Below are 22,567 nucleotides of genomic sequence, written 5' to 3' on the forward strand. Positions count from 1 at the left end.
TAAATAATATTTAACACTACCACATGCATAAACTTAAATGGTAAATGGTAAATGGCATGTACTTATATAGCGCCTTTATTCAAGTTAGGAGACCTGACCAAAGCGCTTTACACTACATTCATTCACCCATTCACACACACACTCACACACTGATGGTGGCAAGCTACATTGTAGCCACAGCTGCCCTAGGGCTCACTGACAGAAGCGAGGCTGCCGTACACTGGCGCCACCGGGCCCTCTGACCACCATCAGTAGACAATGCAGGTGAAGTGTCTTGCCCAAGGACACAACGACAATGAAAGTCGGAGTCGGGGCTTGAACCGTCAACCCTTCGATTACAGGGCAAACTCCTACATCCAACGCCACTGCCGCCCACTTAAGTGTAGCATGCGAGCATGATCCTTATGCACGTTTGGTGTATTTTCTTCTTTGCTGCAGGAACAAGTAAGGAACTGAGATATGCATACGTGATGCTGATTAGCTGAGGAGCTGTCGTGTGGGTGGGTATTCAGGATGCCTTCAACTCAGACAGAGGAGAGACAATGGTAAGAAGCCAGTGATTCAATGGCAATGTTTCTAAAGAATAGCTTTTTGAGATAAAAGCTAAATACTGGTGTGATTTGCTCATTATGTGCAGAACGAAGACTTTATATATGTCAGTTAGAGGCAGCAACACCGACTGACAGCTTCTGCCTTCTGCCTTTATCAACACACATTCTTTACTTTCTCATAGTCAGACTGAATTCACTTGCATGGTTTACATTGGGTTAGTTTTTTTATTTCCACCCAACTGGGATTATAGAGTACTGCTGTTTTTTTGTTCTTGTTTTTTTTTCAGGAATACTGCAACCCCTAAGTAGCAATGTATATTTTATTTTTCCAAAATGCTTAAAAGCATTATTTTTTGGCTTTATATTTAGTTTACAGCCAGGTGAAGGTTGTTAACCTGCAAAAGTATAATATTCTGATGCAGGGGTCTTCAACATTTTCCAGGACAAGGACCCCCAAACTGATGGCGAGATGGAGCGGGGACCATGTATTATATCGAACTTGTCAGGAATCCAGTTTGTGTGGTCTGTTTTTGTGTTTCCTTTCCTCCTCCACCAGGTGGTTCCCTGTCCTCATTGGGCCTCCCTGCACACCTGCAGCTCATTGCCTCATTACCTGTGGAGTGCTGTTAAGCTGCTGACTGCCACTACCTCGACGCCAGAGTGTTTGCCAACTTGGAGTACTCTAGCCATGCTTAGTTTAGCAGTCTAACCTGAGTCTTTGTTTTGCCAGTTTTTGGGTACTCTAGCCAAGCTGAGTTTGCAGAGTTTCTTGTTTACCTGAGTGTTAATCTTGCCGTTTTTTGTCTTTGCCTTGTGGCAGGAAGTCATCCTGCAAACTGGATGTTTCGGAACCTTCTCTCCCCTGGAAGGATCTTCTGGGAACCAAACTGAGCTAAGGATTCAAGTTTATAGTTTGGATCAACCTTTTCCCCCAAGGATTGTCTGGGGCTTCTCTCTGAGCAGGGGATTCATCTCCACAATAACCCGTTCAAGGACCACAGGAAATCTAAGTGGCAGTCAGCGTCTCCGTTCACCAAGGAACAACCGCAGTCTGAGTAAACCTCGTCCGCCCACCATCAAACAAGACAATCACTGGAACATCCCACACAGACTGGATTCAATAAAGACATCTTTTTTCTGGAAACGTGAGTCTGCAACCTATTCCTCCTTTTCAAGTCAAAGAATCTAACTTCCCACTGAGCCTGAACTAACCGCAGTGTCTTTCCCTCACGCAAAAGTATTGCGAAATCTGGCCAAAAGCATTGCTGGATCTCGCAAATGTATTGTGGGATCTCGCGAAAGTGTTGCGGGATCTCGCAAAAGTTCTTTTTTTCACCTCCATGTCCCTTTAGGGGCTCCGTACTTTACTGATAATTATGTTGTCTTTTTGACTGATCATTTAACTTATTATTTGGTAAGTTGCATTCAACATTTGGATACTAAGATAGGCTTTAAATTATTTCTACATAGTTACTTTGACTAGTAAATAGTTAACTTAAATTGAGCAGTAACTGAGTAAATAACTTTTTTACTTTTTTGTAGAAGCAATTATTAAGAATAAATAGTTAATTTTCTAAAATAACAATTCCAAGCATTGATTTCCACCACCACATATCACAAAGTCTTAGTAAGACTGGGAATCAACAAGGGTGTGATTTCCTTTTCTATTTGCTGTGTCTTTTCATTTGTCTAACAGAGCTCTGGGTGAAAAAAGAATAAAGACAAAGAAAAGAAGGGTCAGAAGAGAGGAGAAAAAAGTATATTTTTGCAAGCTGTAAATTATTTCTTTTTTAAACGGTGATATTCAGCACGTTGCATCAAAATGGCAAAATCATCAAGAAAGAAAATCTCTGCAGTAGCATCATGTCTTTAATTGACACAGCCACACAGTTTGGAGTGGATATTTATGCATCCCACAGGAGGAAAAGTGCTGATTCAAATGCTGTTAATTTTGAATTATCTGTATTAAAGTTAACCTGAACCTTTAAAAAAAGATACACAAAATACAAAATAATGTATAAAAAAGATAGGACATAGAAGTTAACCATGTTAATTTTCTCCTGGTGTAACTATCCCATGTCAGAGAGCATGGTCTTAGTAGCTTATGGTCTTATGTCAATTGGTCAGCTGGCTTTGGATGCAACAACTGTAACCTCATAAATTATAGAACGACCACAGTTAGCGGAAAATGACCACGAGGCAGACATGAGTGACTAATCAATGTGACGGAAACATATCAATGTTTCCATGTCCCTATCGATCCCAGCTGAGTTCCACCCACACTAGCCCCACGCTGTAGGCCCTGTGCCCTTTTGTTAACGTCAATAACAGACCTTTTTTGCCACTCCAATTGGAGCTGTTTAAAACTAAAAGATCACTGATCTCCAGTGATGGGACTAACGGCGTTGAAACTAACCTTGTTTTAGTAACGAGTAATCTAACTAATTACTTTGACTGTAACTATAACGCAGTTACCATTGCAGACACCCCGTTACTGCGCGTTACTCAGGTCGCACAATGAACCTTTTTTCATGATGGGACTCGTGCGCAGCTGCGTGAAGCTGACACCCCACCCACGTCAAAAAACTCTGCAAATAGACTGAATGGTTAGTGCAACGTTAGTGCAGATTTGTGCAGAAAGAAATATTGTTTGTGCTACTTTTGTTTAAGAGATATTAAAGATTATTTTTTAGGTCATCCAGAGGTGCGCGCCTTGTCATGAGAGAGGGGAGGATGAGATTCCGTCTGTCAGTTGGTAGGTGGGTGTTTCTGCTGGTGGGTGTTAACGTACAGCACACACAGAGAGATGGAGAGTGAGGATGACTGCAGCAGCAAAACAGCGTTTTCCACATGGAAATACCGGTGTTACGTCGAGCTGCGTTTCCCCATCACATAACGGTTTCCTCTGCATCTCCACACAGCGCAGGCGGCACGATTCACCGCGCAAGCGACAGGAAACGCGCATGCTCGCTAAAGGCACGCAACAGTCGCCCTGTGCTCGCGCCACAGGAGAACTATGGAGAGCGTGAACGATCAAATGATTAACCTGACAACAGCCAGAAATGATAGCCTGTATGGAGAAAGGGAGAAATCTGGATGGATGGATGGATGGATACTCTGCCTTCTCAACCTACTGTATTTTTTATTTTAAACATTATTTGATGGCCTTTGTGGCAGGGATGAAGATCCATATTTTATGTCACACACAGAGTATAGATCTGGATAGATAGATGGATAGATGTTGCAGTATCTATAACAACCCAAACACACAGGATTTCAGAATTAGACATCCCCAGTTATTAATTTCATATACTCACCGGATCTGAATGTCCTGTTATAAAACTTCACATGGCGTTCCCCCCTGATGTCATTTACGTTGAGTTGCAATAAATGCTAAACTGTCTGCAGGTTCTTGTCTTTGTCGTCCGCTCTATTCAGCTGGCTTTGGAAACACACGGCGAGAAGGTGGGGGCCGGGTGGTGAGGTTTACGGGGGCGAGAAACGCAAAAGTAACGCAATAGTTACTTTTACTAGTAACTAGTTACTTTTATTGTGGAGTAACTCAGTTAGTAACTCAGTTACTTTTTGGGAGAAGTAACTAGTAACTATAACTAATTACTTTTTCAAAGTAACGTGCCCAACACTGCTGATCTCCTGGAAACTAAATAACTTTGACTTTAGCCTCGAAAACAAACTGCCAAGTATTTCATTTCCTGCTTTCGTAGGAAGCAGGAAAGCAGGAGCTACAGTAACTATAGGATGAAATTTGACGCAAAAGCTGAGATGTTAACCGATCATTCAGGATTTTTTTTTTTTTTTATTAGCATCTGAGGCTTTTGAAGGTCATTAACCAGAAGAGCTGCTGTGAGATCTTCTAAATATCCTCCATCGCAAGCTTAGATAAAAATTTCACAAAAGTAGTAACAATTTGGAAAGGCAGAAAGAATTTAAAATAGCTATAAAGAGCTATTTATTTTTTCTGCATGCAAACTTTTGGATGATATATTTTATTGCCATAGGGTCACCTGTAACAGCATCCTTCACTTGTTGTATGTTGTTTCTGTTTTGCTTGTTTTTTAAACCTCAGTTTAGATTTGTGTGTCTGTCTTCTGTAACACACACAACCCCTAATGTTTTCTGCTTTTTTTTTAAACAAACCTTTTTTTTTTTAAATGTGTTAAAAATTGATACCTTTACATGGCTGTTTAATTATCCTTAAATATATTTTTGAAGGTTAATAAAGGTATCATGGACCTTTTGTTATTACATATGTAGCGGTGAGTAGGCGAGTCCAAATATTGTTTTTTTAACCAAATGTCTCAAGGATTTAAACATATATATATTTTTTAATTCATTTAATGTCAAAGGAATGTTAAGTTTTTTATTATCATTCTTTCACTTTATACCTTCTAGAGGTGCAAGAACCTACAAGGAATTGTCAGGACTCCTGTCTGTGTGTTTGTGTTTCTGTGTTTGTCTCCCTTCCTCCACCAGGAGGCGCCTGGTTCTGGTACGCCTCCTCACACACCTGCTGATGGTTTCCTCATTAATGGAGTGTTCTTAAGCTGCTGACTGCCACTACCTTGATGCCAGAGTGATTGCCAGTTTTAGGTACTCTAGCCAAGCTGAGTTTTGCTGAGTTAAACTGAGTTTTGTCAACCTGAGTCTTAACATTGTTTTTGTCTTTGCCTCTCGGCAGGAAGTCATCCTGCAAACTGGATTTTTCGGACCTTCTCTCCCTGGAAGGATCAACTGAGCTTCAAACTGAGCTGGGGATACAAACAGGAGGTTTGGATCCACTTTTGCCCAAGAGGTCGTTTGAGTTTCACACTGAGCAAGGGATTCATCTGCACCACAGCCTGTTCAAGTACCGCAGGAAATCTAAGTGGCAGTCAGCTTCTCCGTTCACCAACAAACAACCGCATTCTGGGTAAACCCTGTTCCGCCATCCACTGAATCAGACAAACACTGGAACAACGTCATACAGACTGGAGTCAAAGATTCAACTTCTCTAGAAACGTGAGTCAGCAACCAAATCCTCTTCTCCAAGTTCACGAATCAAATTTCCCACTGAGCCTGAACTAATCGCTGTCTCTTCCCCTCACTTTTCAATTCGGTTGAGCAGTGTTCAAAGCAACACTTCACTCTGCATTATCTCTTCAATAAAACTGTTAAACCTTTTCCCTGGTCTCTCTGATTTGGTTCCTCTGCATGTGGGTCCGAGCTCTTGATAAAATCATGACAGGAATAAAGAACTTATTGCAGCACACTTCCAGATAACTGATCTCTGACTATGTTACATAAATGTTGATTTAGCTTTTTATGGTAAGCAAACATCCTGGAAAGGGTTTTATAATCCAGATTAAATTACTCAATCAACTATAGATTGTGGACTGTGACGTGTGTACAGTTGAGTATGCTCAGTTTTGATGGGGGAGGGGGAAGATGAGGTACAGCTATATTTATCGATTTAGGTAGATGCTTTCAGAAAGAAAAAGAAAAACCCTGAGAACATTTGGCTCAGTAATGTTTAATGATTAGTGAAGCAATCCAGGGAGTCATGGATTCTCGGATTATGACAGCATTCAATAGTTGGAAGCTACTTCAGTTGGTTTTATCCCTCTCTGTAATGAGTCAGAAATGAAAGCTGATTTGAAGACAGAAAACTGATCCATCTCTAAAGCAGCAAAGCAAACTCAGCCTGAAAAGCCTTCATAGTTATTCAGCTCATTGATTGACAGCATAAGGTCAGTATATCTTCCTTCTTGTATATATAATGTCTAGAGTATGTATACAAGTATGTAATTAGCTTTTTAAAAATGTACATTTCTAAAAACATTTTAAAGTAATTTACATGCATAAGTAAAATTTTTATCCTTTCAGACCACATTGTGTGTAGATATTTCTCTATTATTTATTTAAAATATAACAACTAAGTAACGTCTGTCTTTTATTCAGCCATATCTTTGAAATTAAGTAAAAAATCAAAAATATAGATGAACAACGACACTGACTATATAAGGTTCATTTTTGTTTGTGGTCTGTTAATGAAAAAGGACCAGATATTTGTTTCCTCTTTTTGGATTCGGTCTTTCTATAAACTCCAACTGAAATAATATTGTTGACTCCAATCATGTCCCTTATCCTCACTACAGTTCAGCAATCGATACAGTTTGCTTATATCAATATAATAGTGATTTACATTATTACAGAGTCTAAAAGATTACATTCTGAGAGCGACAGTGCCTCTGGTCAAGTCTCCCACATCCACTTAGTCAAATTGCTGCCCTCTAAATTATTTGGATGGAGGCCATATTATATTCATTACAGTAAATGGTCTGCCTGCTGAACGAGCAATGCTTTAAACCCTAGAATATAATATTAATAATATTAATAATAATACAATAATGCATGGGGGAAACCAGTGCTGGGATATTAATGTCTATGAAAGTTCGGATTTGCAGTATTTTGACAATACATATGTATAGGAATATAAAGTATACATGAACTATAAATCAATCGATTGATGATAATTGTGTATTTGTGTTAATGTTAATTATAGACAGGCAAATATAAAGGATTTGGTTATGCAGTTTACTTTTTGTACAGTTTTTGGGACTCTTTCCAACCCATCAGCCAGAACTGAAAGTTTATGTATGTCCTGCATTTAAAAGGAGAATCAATGGGATTCAAATGAATAAAAAAGCATTATAAGACTGAAATATAAATACCTAGGTAATACTGAAATAAATGTATGGATGCAGATTTTAAGGTTGAAATAAATTACCCATCAGGTTGCGTTTCGAGTCCTAGAAATCCTCCCTCGTGTCTGCCACTTTGCAATGCTTCACCTGTGTGTTTTTCACGGCTTTCTGCTCTGCTAGCAGCTCAAACAGAGCTGCACTCTAAACCTGTGCTCTGCTATCTGATGACAACTGACACTCTTCGTCTTCGTTCTGATAGTAACTGAACTTTATCTGTGGAAGTATCAGATGCTTCATGCAGTCTGTGTTGTCAGGCTCTTTGAAGCAGTCACTTTAGAGGCTGAGATTCCCTTTTTACGTCATAAAATAGTACAACAAAATCACAAAACATTCCAGAAGTGCTTTCTTTGGAGAGATTTTAACCATATTTCTAAGCAATTGCTCATTTCATTGGTGTGGCATTTATTTCACTGTTATCATGTAAGGAATGCCACAAGCACCTTATAAGTTCAGAAAATTGGACAAGTTAAGATCCAAGTGATATGCATAATTAAATTCACTTAGATGTATTCACAAACATCAACATCATGAGCTAATTGTTGACACACAAAGGGTCTATACAAATCTATTAAAACTTTTCAAGACAGCCTTCCACCATAAGCAAAAGGTTTTCCCAATCAACATCTTCTCACATTTATGTCTGGTTACCCTATCTAAGAAGGACCTGAGTTTACTGTGAGAGAAAACATTAAGACAGACTGTCAATAAATCTGAGAGACAGCTTTCAGTAGCGATGGGAATCGAAAACCGGTTCCTGTTCAGAACCGGTTCCGTATTTTCCGATTCCATGGCATCGTTTGGCAGCTCGCTGAACGATTCTTTTTTCGATTCCCGCAGCACCAGAGCCTAATGCACCGGCTCTAGGGAGCACGACTTACGTCACGTTTTTTTACGCAAGTTACGCATTTTCGATTCCCGCAGCACCAGAGCCTAGAGCGCCGGCTCTGGGGAGCACGACTTACGTCACGTTTTTTACGCAAGTTACGCAAGTTGGAAGAACTATTCGAGGAGGAAGACAGCGAGCTGCGGTCACTTTGTGAATCAAAGCCCCGTCTTTCCTTAGCCCAGAGGGTAGATCAGGAAATCCAGCTCTATAAAAGCTTGCCCTCCATCCCCTGCAGGGATAGCGCCACACTGTGGTGGTTGAACAAGCAAGATACGCTGCCCTTGCTACCTGGACTGGCTGAAAACTACCTCTGTGTGCAAGCTTCCTCCACCCCATCTGAGAGGGTGTTCTCCACGGCTGGAAACACCTTAAGCGCTGAAAGATCCCGTATCCTTCCAGAAAAAGCAGATATGCTCATCATTCTGCAAAAGAACTGTTAATTTTCCCTACTACTGTTTTATAATTAGTATTTTTTGTTATTTAAAATAGGTTATTATCCCATCATTTGTTATTAGACATTGTTGGTTATTAAGTTTGTTCTTGTATTCATTTTTCATTTAAACACAGATGTTACTCCAGTTTCACATTTCCTGTGGACATCTTGATCTTGTTGAGTTTGTAAGATTGTGCAATAGTTAAGTTAAAAAAGTTGATGCTGATAATCAAACTGTTTGTTCTCCTTTTTTCCCCAAATTGGAATCGAAAAAAGAATCCATAAAGAATCGAATCGTTTCATAGAATCGAAAAGGGAATCGGAATCGTGAAAATCTTTTCAATTCCCAACCCTAGCTTTCAGACACCAGTGTACAAGAGGATGCAGCTCTTTTTTTTATTTTTTAGGGATATGATTTAGTGCTTTCTCCATTTTGCCTTCCCTACAAAATGGCACAAATCTGATGACTGTCTGCAGATATAATAGTTCTTCCTGGGAACGATTTGGAAGCTGAGGTTTTAACTGGGACTTATTTTGCCCAGCTCTTACCTAATAACAGAAACCTAAGTTTCCTTTCACAATAAAAGTATCAGGAATGATGCAAAATTGTTAGACAAAATCAGGGATGTCCTGATCGGATATAAACATCGGATATTGTTCAATTAATAGCCAAAAAACTAATATAGGATTTTATCAGCCTGCATATAAAATCACTGATATTTTCATGCTGTTTAAGTTTCTGTAACTCATTGGTTAATTTGACATGGGTAAGTTGTTTTCAAACCTTTTGTTGTTGACATTTGTTCCCTGTTTTAGTAATGTCACTTGATTAAGCCTTTTCTTACATTCTACAGTATAAAATAATTAATAAAAGCCAGTGTGATTCATGCTAATATAGTATCAGTATCATATCGTAAATGAAAAAGTTTTAATGAGACACCCCTGAATAAAATTCATATTAATACATATTCCCCTCAGCAGTGGGAGCGATTTATAGATCTTTTAGTACAATTAAGGTACATTTACTCATCAACAGGATGATTAATGAGGCTAGACATTTACGAGAAACAGTTTAAAACAGCTTAACTGATATAATGTTAATATGATGATAAGGTTCACAGGAAAAACTATGCAACTGTTCAGCAGATAAAGTTAAAAGCAGACAATGTCATAATTTCTTCTTTCTTGTAAATTAAACTATAATTTTTATTAGTTTAATAATTGATCAATTTATTTACTAAAGGATGAGACAAAATGTATGTTATATGTAATATTTATTTACATTCTAAGAGGCTTTAATAAATGTAATTAGTATTAGGCAGATTTGTATTTTAAACTTTGTACTATAATTTCCTGTCTGAACAAAAATTGGGATGTTCAATATAAATTTCACAGTGAAGTTTTAAAATAAAATCAAGTTTTCTTTTTTTCTTTCTTGCAGTTATTAGATCACCTTAAAGTACCAACTGTTACAATCTAAGACATCAAAAGCATTTTACTAAGTATTTCCTAGTTATATTTAGACTATTTAAAGTCTCTCAGCATTTCAGTTGTTATTGCACCTCTGTCAATATGAGGTTGCAGTATGATTGTGCCAAATGTTTCACAGTGAAACAAATTAGTTTATTTAAGTGCATTAAAATATAGAGAGACGGCTAGGGCAGATCCCTTCTGCCTACAGCTCTAAACATTAACATAACTCAACAGAAATGCTCATACATTAAAAACCCTAAATATTTAAACTTCTTAAGCTTTCTCAGTGGTCCCAGCACTGATAAAACTGACAAAGCTAAAGACATTTTGTTTAGAGCAGCTTTATCCGATTAAACTGCACTCTAGGCCAGCGGAAAAGCCTCTAAAAAGCCATTTATGTCAATACTACGGCAGATCACCTTTACACACACAAACAGGGAAAAAAATGATTAAACAAATGTAAAAAGTAATAAATAAATTGGCCTAACTTACCAAGCGTCCACTCCTGTCAGAAGAAATAGATTTTTATTCAGTGTGTGTCCTCATACTCCCTTCCTCTTTTATTGCCAAAAAATGGGAAGTAAGCAAAAATGTCATAAGACACAACAGCTGCAGACAGCAGCAATTCCTGTTTGAATGGTGGTCAAACTTTAGGAACAGCAACTTCCTGCCTTTTTAGAATAATTTTATATTCTGTCTCTTGCTTATTTCAAAACAGTATTTGTAAATAAAAGCACTTTCCAATCTGTGGATTTATTTAACAGCCCTTAAGGGTCTGCACTTTCATTCAAAAAAACAGCACCATTTTACACCATTCCAGGGCATATTAAGTGTGCTGTAATGTTTCGCTCTTTTACCTGTCCGAATCCCTCTCACCAGTGCTTTGCCATGTTTTATCAAATGTAAACAGAGTTTAGTTGGCTGGTTAGATCAGACGTGAGTGGTGCAGTGTGCCCAATCATATCATGTAAATTAGCAGGTCAACCCGGGTCTGGTGTTCCCACAGCATGCCGATCAGATTCGAGGCGATGTTAAAATGGGTCCCATGTAGAGTCGTTTGACCCAGGTAGACAAGGGTTAGTGAGCCATTCCCACTGTCATTAAAAAACAAATGTTACCACGTTGAAATGGATTTTTCTGCCATAGAAAGGGGTATATGAGACAAACAGCAACAGTAGGTTACATCAATGGCTGTTATAATGTGAGTTTAGTGTGCAAATTGGGCTTTGTTGGGACTGTTAGAACATGTAACAACTGTGCCGCAAATACTTAATGCAAGGTTTACATGACATAAATTAGGGATGCACGATATAATCGGCCCCCTATCGGTATCAGCCTGTATCGGCCTTAAAACTGAACATCGGACATCGGCCACCCCACCGATATTTAACCCGATATTTGATCAGCTTCTGAGTTTCTTAAGTCTAAAAAAAAATATATAAAAATACTACTTCTTCTTCTTCCTCAAAAAGTTCTTTTTTACAGACTTAAAAACTTCTAAAGACGAGGGAAAAAATATTGATACATTAAAATATCACAATATCTTTATATGCTGATATATTGCCATTTCAAAACACCATATCAATCTCTTTTACGAATGAAATATTGCTATATGTCATCGTTATGTTACGAAATCCCGCGAAAATTCACTAAATTTTTTTCCATATTTTTATATGTTGATATATTGATGCGGTATCGATCTATTTTACTAACAAAATCTGACAAGAATTTGCAAAATATCACGAGAGTTTGTAACAGAACGATGAAATTTCACGAGATTTTGAAAGTAAAATAGATCGATACCGCGTTTTTAAAAATCAATTTGATATCAGCATATGAAAATATATTTGAGTATATTATTTTTCAAAGTGTCAGAAATGGATAACAAAACTGCTATTTTCAATGACTAATTCGGCCATATTTATATTTGGTAAATAGGGATAATGGGAATATATAGGAATAAAAAACAGCCAAACCAAAATTCAATGCATCACACCAAACCCTAAGCATGGGAATTTTTGTCTAAACTGATCCATTAAATTCTTTTTCTCAGGGTTAAGAGCTGCATTTCCAGAGTATCAGTGCTGGTATGCTGCAGTAGGATTCAGCAGCTTGCACTGTGGTCTTTCTAATCTTATCCATCCATCCCACACTGTTTGTGTAGGCATGTCCAACACAAAGAGCAGTGGTTACAGTACACTCCATGCAGCTGTCCTCGCTCTTACTGGGCTGGATTCAATTCAACAAAATAACAGAAACATCCAAACTCCATGAAGTTTGCTGAGATTTTTCAGACATCCTTCGCAGTTGATTAAATTTGCTTTCAAATAGTGTGATTATCTCTGTTTTTAACCCTTTAAATTCCAGCTGCTAATACTTCTAATCCATGTAGGTAAGTGCTTAAGCATGTGACATTGCAGTTGGATTAGTGATTTGCTAACCGACATTCCTGATTCATGAAGTCATTCCAACAACAACAGCAGCGTTTTACACTTCTGATTGAGTTCATACTTAAACCGGCACAGACTCTTCTATCTCTCATTTTTCAACTTTGTTTCTTTACCCTTTTAGAAAGAGCTTAAACTTGTAAATAATTCATCTTTTCTGTTGTTTCAGAGACATCTGGACAAAAGCCACAGCAGCGAAGACGATACAGTTGACGTGTGGCAGAAATATCAAGCGATTTATCTACCTGTGGCTCTAACTCTGCGTGTGACGGTCGAACTGAAAGCCAGATTTTATTCTTTTGGTCTGAAAAGCAGACGGCATCCTTGATTGCGTGACATTGTTTGTTTAATAAAACAGTCATATCTATAAATAAGCTGGATAATATCAATAGATTTGTGTAAAACTGAGAATTTTATATCATTAAAAATTAAAATAATTATAATATATAGATTAATTACAAATATAATTGTGTGTTTTCTAAGCTTTTTTTTTTTTTTTTTTATTAAAGCCTGCAGCTAATTAAAAGATTCCCTTCATTTGAAGCCCCTATAAACTAAGGTCAATAACAAATGATTTTAAATATAACAGTGAGCCTAAAACTATTGCTACATATTTAACATTTGCTCTGGGCTCCTTTTGCATTAATTACTACATCAAAGCAGTCTGACATGAAGGCGATCAGCCTCTGGCACTGCTGAGGTGTTAACGGAGTTCAGTTTGCTTTTAGAGTGGTCTCAGCTTGTCTGCAGTTCTGTTTTCTCATCATCTTCCTCTTGACCATACCTTATAGATCCTCTGTTGGATGGAACTCTAAGCCGTTTACTACCCAAGGACACACAGCACTACCATGGCTATCAAAGCAATCCTCCCGGAAAATGAAATCAGAAACTCCATAAAGCTTGTCAGCAAAGGAAGACATGAAAGGTTCTAAAATTCACCGGGAGGCAGCTGACTTTGAACTTAATGAACACAGTCATCCAACAACAGCAGACTATGTGGATCCCGAAATCATTACAGACTGAAAAACAGGCCTAAAAAAACACTCAGGTTCTGTTCTTCTCTCTACTGTTACTCTGGGAAAATACATTTTTCAAATGAAATGCATATTTGCTTTACTCTAAAAAGCAAACTTTAGATCATTGCTCACCCTTTCTAGGAAAGACACCTTTGTTGTAGTCTCTTGATCAGACATGGTTTAAACACAAGGATAGGTACGCATACCATCAGTAGTCTGTGTGGCCTTTGTGTTTGTCTTCCCTCCTCCACCAGGCGGCGCCTAGTTCTGATTCTCTTCCTCACACACCTGCAAGGGGTTACCTCGTTAACCGAGTGTTCTTAAGCTGCTGACTGCCACTACCTCGACGCCAGAGTGTTTGCCAGTTTTGGGTACTCTAGCCAAGCTGAGTTTTGCTGAGTCAAACTGAGCTTTTGTCACCCTGAGTCTTAACATTGTTTTTTGTCTTTGCCTCTCGGCAGGAAATCATCCTGCAAACTGGATTTTTCGGACCTTCTCTCCCTGGAAGGATCAACTGTGCTTCAAATTGAGCTGAGGAAACAAACCGGAGGTTTGGATCCACTTTTCCCAGAGGAAACGTTTGAGCTTCACACTGAGGAAGGGATTCATCTGCACAAAAGTTTGTTCAAGTACAGGAAATCTGAGTGGCAGTCAGTCTTTCTCCGTTCATCTACAAGCAACCGCATTCTGGGTAACCCTGTCCACCCTCCACCGTATGAGACAAACACCGGAACACTTTCCTCACCTACTGGAGTCAACCTAATCTCTGGAAACATGAGTCTGCCAACCTTTTCTCCTCTTCAAGTTCGAGAATCAATTCTCCCACTGAACCTGAACTAACCGCAGTGTCTTGCCCTCACCTTTCAGTTCCAGTTGAGCAGTGTTCAGAGCAACACTGGAATCTCTACCAAACGTATCAATAAACCTGTTAAACGTTTTCCCTTGTCTCTCTTGACTGGTTTATCTGCATGTGAGTCCGAGCTCTTGATAAAATCATGACACCGAATGTTGTAAGGGCAATATTATCTCCATTACTGTTAATACTGTATACAGTAGAAATTTTACACATTCAGTAATTAAATGTCACAGGGGATGGAATGGGGGAATGGCAATTTAAGAGGGGGGATGCCACCCTCCCTAAACTCAAGTACTGAGTACTATTTACATTGGAACCAAAACAGTACAGATGCCAGGTACCTAGAAATTGATATTTGTACGCGGTGTTGCCTAATTATGGTACCATGCTAACTTAATCTAATTTATTTACCAGGAAAAAAAGATGCTGCTTGCTACAGCTGATTTACTGATGGGTCTAAGGGTGCCAAATGCAGGAGACGAAGTCATGGATCTGAGGCTGTTGAAAACTTTGCACTCTTCAGCCTTAAAATAAAGAAACCCCCATTTAACCAGATTCTTCTTCCGTTTAGAAGCATTGTCACCACTGGCCTTGCATTTCGCGTCACAAATATTGCAACAAGAATAATTTGCATTGCCATGCATCCATCGCTTTCTTTAAGCTCTGCTTATGTTTACTGAGTCAGGGGCTTCTGACATCAACACGCTTCAGTGTGGCCAATGCTGTGTTTGTAGGCTGCAATGAAAGTCACCATTGCCTCCGCTCACTCTGGGTCGTAATGATGTGTTTAGGTACACATTTAGGTATATATTTAGGTACTTATGGTATACATCACTTCTGTGTGTTTTGGGTTTTAAGCAATGACTCCAACAAAAGCTTAAACACCTTGTATGTCTCACCTGAAAATAACCCTTTGTTATTTTATGCCTGTTGCACCTATTCTACAATGTTTTTTCCTTCCACTCAACTTTCATTTCATATGCGTAGATGCAGGCCTCAGTGAAAAGCCAGCACTGACCTTTGCTGGTTAATTCTCCTTGTCGAGGGCATCGATAAAATTAATGCTGAAGTACTGACAGGTCAGCAGTCTTTATATGATCATTAGGGCCATTAAAAGTCTGCATCCGACTCCCTCTATATTAGTCTGATGTAATAGTCATTTTCTAGGAAATCTCATTTTGTTTCAGTAGCTGCAAGCCATTCTTGAACTCTATCACTCAGTGCATAATGAATCGATACTGTTTAACTTTTCAACGACATTTTAATTAATTTACTGAGATACGTCTGTTCTTCTAATACATTATTTATAAAAACCCTATGCTGTCAGTCGGCTCCAACAATGAGACACTGGGCCAAAGTGGAGACATTTCTCAGTGTGTGTATTTGCATTCTGCGCAGAAATTAGCTTTTCAGATCGGCAAAGACTGAGAGGAGTTCACTGAGGAGGGAGAGAAACAACACACGGATTTGTGCCAGCTGAAAGATGACGTCACTGTGGAGGCCACATGCAGGGATCCCACTGGTTAACTGGCAAAAGGCTGACAGAGAGCGAGACAGAGGGAGAGCAGGCAGACCAGTCCAGACCCTCTGAGCCTTCTGCTATAGAGCCAAATATCCAGCATTGTTCTGCATGTGCTTGTTAGGTTAGAAGCACCAATACAGTCATTAAAAATAATCTAAACTGCAGCAATTATCAATAACTAGGATCAAATTAGAATAGTTTAGTTGACTTTGAATCTATCAGCATATTGGATTGAGATGGCTTTGTTCATAAAGTACCTTGAGATTATATCTATTACGATTTGGTGCATCTGCCAGCTCATATTTGCCAATATAAACATTTTGACTTTAAAAATTGTTTACTAATATGTGCACACTCTAGCTGAGCCACTAGTGCAATCAGCCAAGTTTTAAGATCATGTGGAGTGTAATCATTTTTGATTCCCTGCATTTCTATGGAGTTACTTTAGGGCCATCTTTTGTTTAAAATGAAAATAAACAATTTGAAATTGAAATGTCTTTTCCCCTCCAACTTCCAGCCACTGTAGGGCTTCCTTCTCCTGGGTGTGCATATTTTTTTACTCTGACTCCACCCTTTCACTGAATTACAGCGTCTGACCATGAAAAAGGCACTTCTCTTGATATTAATGTCCACAAATCATGACAGAAAGAATATTTTAGGCGACCAGCTAAGGGCCCATAAAAGAAAGTGGGGAAATTTTGAATGGCTACTAGTGTAATATTGTGTAATATCTATCATGTAAATGGAGGGGGGAAAAAAACACTATCAGCTCCAAGAATTGGCCCAAAAACATCGTCAGCACATATTGGTTAGACTGATTTTTAAAACAATCGTCATCTACCTAAAAAAAAAAAAAAAAAAAACTGTATATCAGTTAGGGCTGCAACAACGAATCGATAAAATCGATAAAAATCGACTTTTAAAAGCGTTGGCAACGAATTTAATCATCGATTAGTTGTGTCGCGCGATTAATGCGTCATCCGCCGCCGCCGTCATCCCGGGGAAGAAAAAAAAATATGGCGGAGCGAGTCAGCGCCGCAGTTGCAGTGTTGCCAACTCAGCGACTTTTCAGACCCCTCCAGCGACTATTTTTTTAAAAAGCGACTAGCGACAAATCTGGCGACTTTTTACGGTGTCACTGGCGGCTTTTGGAGACTCTTACGTGAAAGCGTGTATCGTTCCTACTCATGTCCTCCAGCGGCAGCTGCTGCCGTGGGGCGCCTCCCCCATCCCAACGCCTTTCTCCCTCTCCCACAAGAATCCCTCTCAGCGCTGCAGTCCGAGCCGCAGGATTTTAGTGAGGAGTTTACCCTCAGCGTCCAGACTGCAAATGAAGCGCGCATGCCCCGGGATTGACGGCGCAAATTGATCACAATAATTAAAACAGCCTGCGCTTTGTAAAGTGAAAAAAGTCGTAACATGCAACTTTTGTAAAAACAAATAAACATGGCACGGAAGCACCACTGTTATGACGCAGCACCTGAAAAGAAAACATGTTGGAGCTTTCAATGGCAGTGAAGAGAGCTGATCAGCAGGATGAGTAACCATGTTTGTTTCATTTTAAAGTGGGGAAACGTAAGTTAGTTTCTCATCTGATGCTTTCCTTACCGTGTTAGTAGGTTACAGACAGTGATAAGGTTGGCTACTTATTTTACTTTTAATTTCATTTGAATTAGCTTAAGCAGCGTTTATATTTTCTCTATAAATAAATTCACTTGCAAATTATGAGGGCAAGGCTTTTAAAGTTTAAATCTTCTGGCAAAGATAAAGTAAAGAAGATCCTGCAATTTATGGAAGTAAAGCAGAATAAAATCCAGCAAGATCAGTAATATGTCAATTAATTATCTGCCACATTCCCATGTAAATATCTGTCTGTGGAGGATGTGTTTTTTAGCACCCCTAGTTCTCTCATTTTTATTCCAAATATAATTTATAATTTGAATCACAGGGCTATTTTTATCTCTATGGTTCAGTATTTTCTCAAGTAGCAACTTTAACTGCTATACTTTCCTGTTTTAAAAGGCAGAACTCTTCTAGTCTAAAAAAACGAATTTGTTGAAATGGGGGGACCTATTGTTTGAACCCCTTAGGGGCTTTTAAAAACAAAAATGCCTGTCTTTTTTTGCGCTTTATGAAACAAAGTACCCTATATTTTGTGGATGTACAGCTACATTTCTCATGTAAGTTTGCTTAGTTTTAACACAAACATTTATTTTTCATATTGCACCAGTACAGTTAATGAGCACCCTGTACTTGTGTGCTTGTTTGTTCTGTCTAAAATGTTTATTTTGGAATAAAAAGGTTAATATAAAAAATATTTTTTGTCCGATTCATCAATTAATCGAAAAAATAATCGGCTGATTCATCGATTTTTAAAATAATCGTTATTTGCAGCCCTAATTATATTTGTTCTACATCATGTCAACCACAAATGCAGAAAATTGCAGTTCCAGAGCTGTGGGGTTTGGAACTTTTGGTGGTGGCTTGGAGCTGCGTGCAATGGCTCCACCTGCTGGTAAAAATGGGTTTTAAAAGGTTAATGGCTACGTTCAAACTGCAGGCCTTGATGCTCAATTCCAGTTTTTTCGTGAAATCCGATTTTTTTGGGTTGCCGTTCACATTTCCAAATATATGCGACTTGTATGTGATCTCCTGTGTGAACTGCAGTCATACAACGCAAGTGTCCTGCATGCCCTGTAGAAGACGCAATGACATCACAGGCCAGCGCGCTCTGTGTTTAAGGAAATAAACATGGATGGTAGTGCCGAAGCGCATCTAGCGATCTTTCCTAACCATAAAGACAAAATCTTTTCAAGATTGTTGTTTTTCTTGCCGCTTCTTCGTAGCAAGACCCAGAACAGTGACCTTTTGTCGGGTATTAGTGGGGTTCAGGTCGGATGAATGCGACCTGACCGTTCAGACAGAGGTCGCATTTGAAAAGAACAGATTCGTATCGGATTCAGGACCACATAGCCAAGTGACCTGGGTCACAATGGAAAAATACAGATCTGTGTTGTTCAGACAGCTATGAAAAGATCAGATACAGGTTGCATTTGGGCCAAAAAATCGGACTTGGGTCACTTCAGGCTACAGTGTGAACATAGCTTTAGCCAATATTAGATTCACCAGATAGATCAGATCGTGTTGGTTGAAAACAATCTTGCAACCCCAACTTAGGAACCCTTGCATTATTCCACATTCACTCTAAGATGGTGAAAATCAGAAAAGCTTATTTTCTTCTGAGGCTCGAACATTTCATTCTCACTGAGTTTTAAACATGCTGCCCCCTCTGTTTTGATTGGCTGCTGGTCTGTATGAGCCCGCCCCTACCTAGCTTCTGAACAAGACATTTGTTGAGCTGGGAGAGCAGTGTTTTAACGCTGCTTGGTCCAGGGGATTTGTCTTGGTTGAAACACAGAGAATTGTTGCTTTGTCAGCAATACCACCAGTTAACTAATAGAACCGGTTTGATAGAAAAGGCCCCTATGAGAAGAACACCAACAGTTAAATGAAGGAGACAAAGAAGCAAACATGACAGAACGCTCTGTGTTATTCAGTGCCAGCTGAATGATCTCCACAGTTCCCACACTTACAAACAAACCAGTCTGTCTCACACAGACAGGGCATGTACACAACAACCGCAGGCTAAACCATCTACAGTCTCGGAAAGAAAAAGGCAGCACAGTAGTCAGTCACATCAGCATTAGCTCCACCAAGCAGCCAATCACTGACTCATCAGTCTGGCAAAGCTTTGGGAACAGCAGCTGGATGTGCTGTGTTGTTTCAACACGCATTGAGAATAAAAGCGCAACGATCTGTTGGGATCCTACCCGCCCAACACGCGCAGGCGACACAAATGCTTTGGGGGGCCAGCTTCAAGGGAAACTGCTGAAGTTCTGTTGTTTAACTGATTCAAAAGTGAGTAAAACTAAAAAGAATTTCAACCAGACGAAGATCGTTGCAATATGGGTCTAAAAATCAAAAGGTTGAAATCGTTTTCCAATTGGAAACAAGCGAAAGTTCCCTCAAATCAAAGGCTTTAACTAAACAATTAAGATTCACCACTTTTAAAAACACTAATTATTACTATTATTATTTAAAAATAATTCATAATAATGACCTTTAGTCAGGTGAAATGGTCGGCAGATGGGTGGCAAAATAATAAAAAAATTTAAAAATCGCTTTATTTGACGCCAGAATGTCTCTGTAGTTGTTGGCTTTGAGCTTTTGCTTATATAGGTACTTTCTCTCCTAAAATATTCCAAAAAAGTAAAAAAAAAAAAAAAAACACTAGGCATGGTTTTCAAGTTTGAAGACGTTTCGCTTCCCATCCAGGAAGTATTTTCAATTCAAAATCTCTAGATCAGCTTTAAGTTTCAAGCTTTATATAGTAGCTAAACCAATGGCCTAACTATCTGTAAGCAGAGACTGCAGTTGCTTAGGGGCCCCCGACTTCTTAGGGGCCCCGTCACTGAAACCTGTTGGGTCCCTTACGCAATGGTGGACTAGGACGTCTCTTTGCAGATGTAATAATAATAATAATAATAATAATAATAATGGTGCAAAAAATGCCTCTGAAACCCACCTGATACTAGATTGACTGACCGGACCTTATTTATACCCCAACATATGGCAGATAATCTTGCTTACTGTTGTGTGTTGCGCAATTGAGCCCAACAAAACTTTGCTTTGGTCAATGTAGAGAAACATCTAAATAAAACCGCCATATTGGTTGCAAAATCAATGACGTCCTAAATAGAATGGCTAATAAAAATGAAGTGAATGTGCGGAAATGGTCTAGTCAAAGTCCAGACTAGAGGTTGACTGATAGATCAGCTCCTGTTTTAGCATTAGCCAATATGTGCATACATACGACGGAGTTTTAGGGCTAGGCTAGAGATTTTTTTTCTTCTATTTTGAGAATAAAGTCATAAGATTAAGAGAATAAAGTTGTAAAATTGCGAGAATAAAGTTGTAACATTTCAAGAATAAAGTCGTAAAATTAGGAGAAAAATGTCGTAAAATTACGAGAGTAAAGTCATAACATTACAAGAATAAAGTTGTAAAATTACGAGAATAAAGTTGTAAAATTGAATCTAATCTAACCAAAAAATTACAAGAATTAATTCGTAATATTACGAGAATAAAGTCATTAAAAGTTTAAAAAAGTCATAACATTAAAAGAATAAAGTCGTAAATTATGAGAATAAAATCGTAAATTACGAGACTAAAGTCATAAAATTACGAGAATAAAGTTGTAGCATTACAAGAATAAAGTCGTAACATTACGAGAATAAAGTTGTAAAACTTAATCTAATCTAAAAATTACAAGAATGAAGTCGTAACATTATGAGAATAAAGTCGTAAATTCTAAGAATAGATTGTAAATTACGAGAATAAAGTTGTAAAATAATGAGAACAAAGTCGTAATTTACGAGAAAAAACTCAAAATGAGAATAGTCATAAAATTACGAGAATAAAGTCGTAATATTAAGGGTATAAAGTCCTAAAATTACGAGAAACAAGTTGTATTTTATGACAACTACTACAAGAAGTACTTTCTTCCCTAAAATGAGGAATGCTGAGCGTTATGTGAACTTTGGCTGTGGTTTGGCAAATAAGGAAATCTTTTAGCAGCAGCATCAAACTGGGCAGCATTTCAAAGTGGACTCTGGTTGCTGATTGGTGGAGCTGGTCGGCCGTCATCTGCTGGTCGGAGCTTAAAGCTTTCTTTCTGAAAATGTTGTGGTATGATTTCGTTCTCGTAACATTACAACTTTATTCTCGTAATGTTACGACGTTATTCTCGTAATTATACGACTTTATTCTCGTAATATTTTAACTTTATTCTCGTAATGTTACGACGTTATTCTCGTAATTATACGACTTTATTCTCGTAATATTTCAACTTTATTCTCGTAATGTTACAACTTTATTCTCGAAAAAGAAGGAAAAAAAATTCTCTAGCCTGGCCCTAATACTCATACAAACATGAGCCATTTCACTTATGCATTGAGCAGCCATGCCTTGAGATCATGTGACACACATGCTTTGCCCCTCCCTCATTAATGTTTGGTTTGATTTAATAAATGTTTCTCTTTTGTTTAAATTGAGACTTGTAAAAAACGTTTTATTATTGTGATCAGAAAAAGTGACAAAGGCTTTCCTGCTTACTCTGAGTGGATACATTAAATAGATACAGGTTTTCTATCTCCATTTTGACTTCCTAATCCATCTATCTCTCTATCAGAGTGACCTTTAGGTTAAACTCAATGGTCTGGTCCCTCACTGCTAAATAAACTGACTGATTCTCTAATGGCAGAAGACAGTTTGAAGAGCAAACCAGCTTCCTTGGCTTTTGATCTTTCATTCTAATGTTTCTCTTTTGTTTAAATTGAGACTTGCAACATTTTTTTATTATTGTGTCATTTTTATGACGTAAATATAAGAAGAACGAGAATGACCTCTTGAAAAAGAGGTTTTTAATCTCAATCTCAAAAAATAAGTATCAAGAATAAAGCTTTTATTTATAACGCTTAAAGATCCTGAAAGCTTTATTAACATACCCTTCAACCTTTGAGGTTAAAGAGGATGTACTTTCTGTTCTCAGTCATTGCAG

Source organism: Cyprinodon tularosa, unplaced genomic scaffold (assembly GCF_016077235.1).
Source record: "Cyprinodon tularosa strain WSP-4 unplaced genomic scaffold, ASM1607723v1 ctg350, whole genome shotgun sequence".
Lineage (NCBI taxonomy): Eukaryota > Metazoa > Chordata > Actinopteri > Cyprinodontiformes > Cyprinodontidae > Cyprinodon > Cyprinodon tularosa.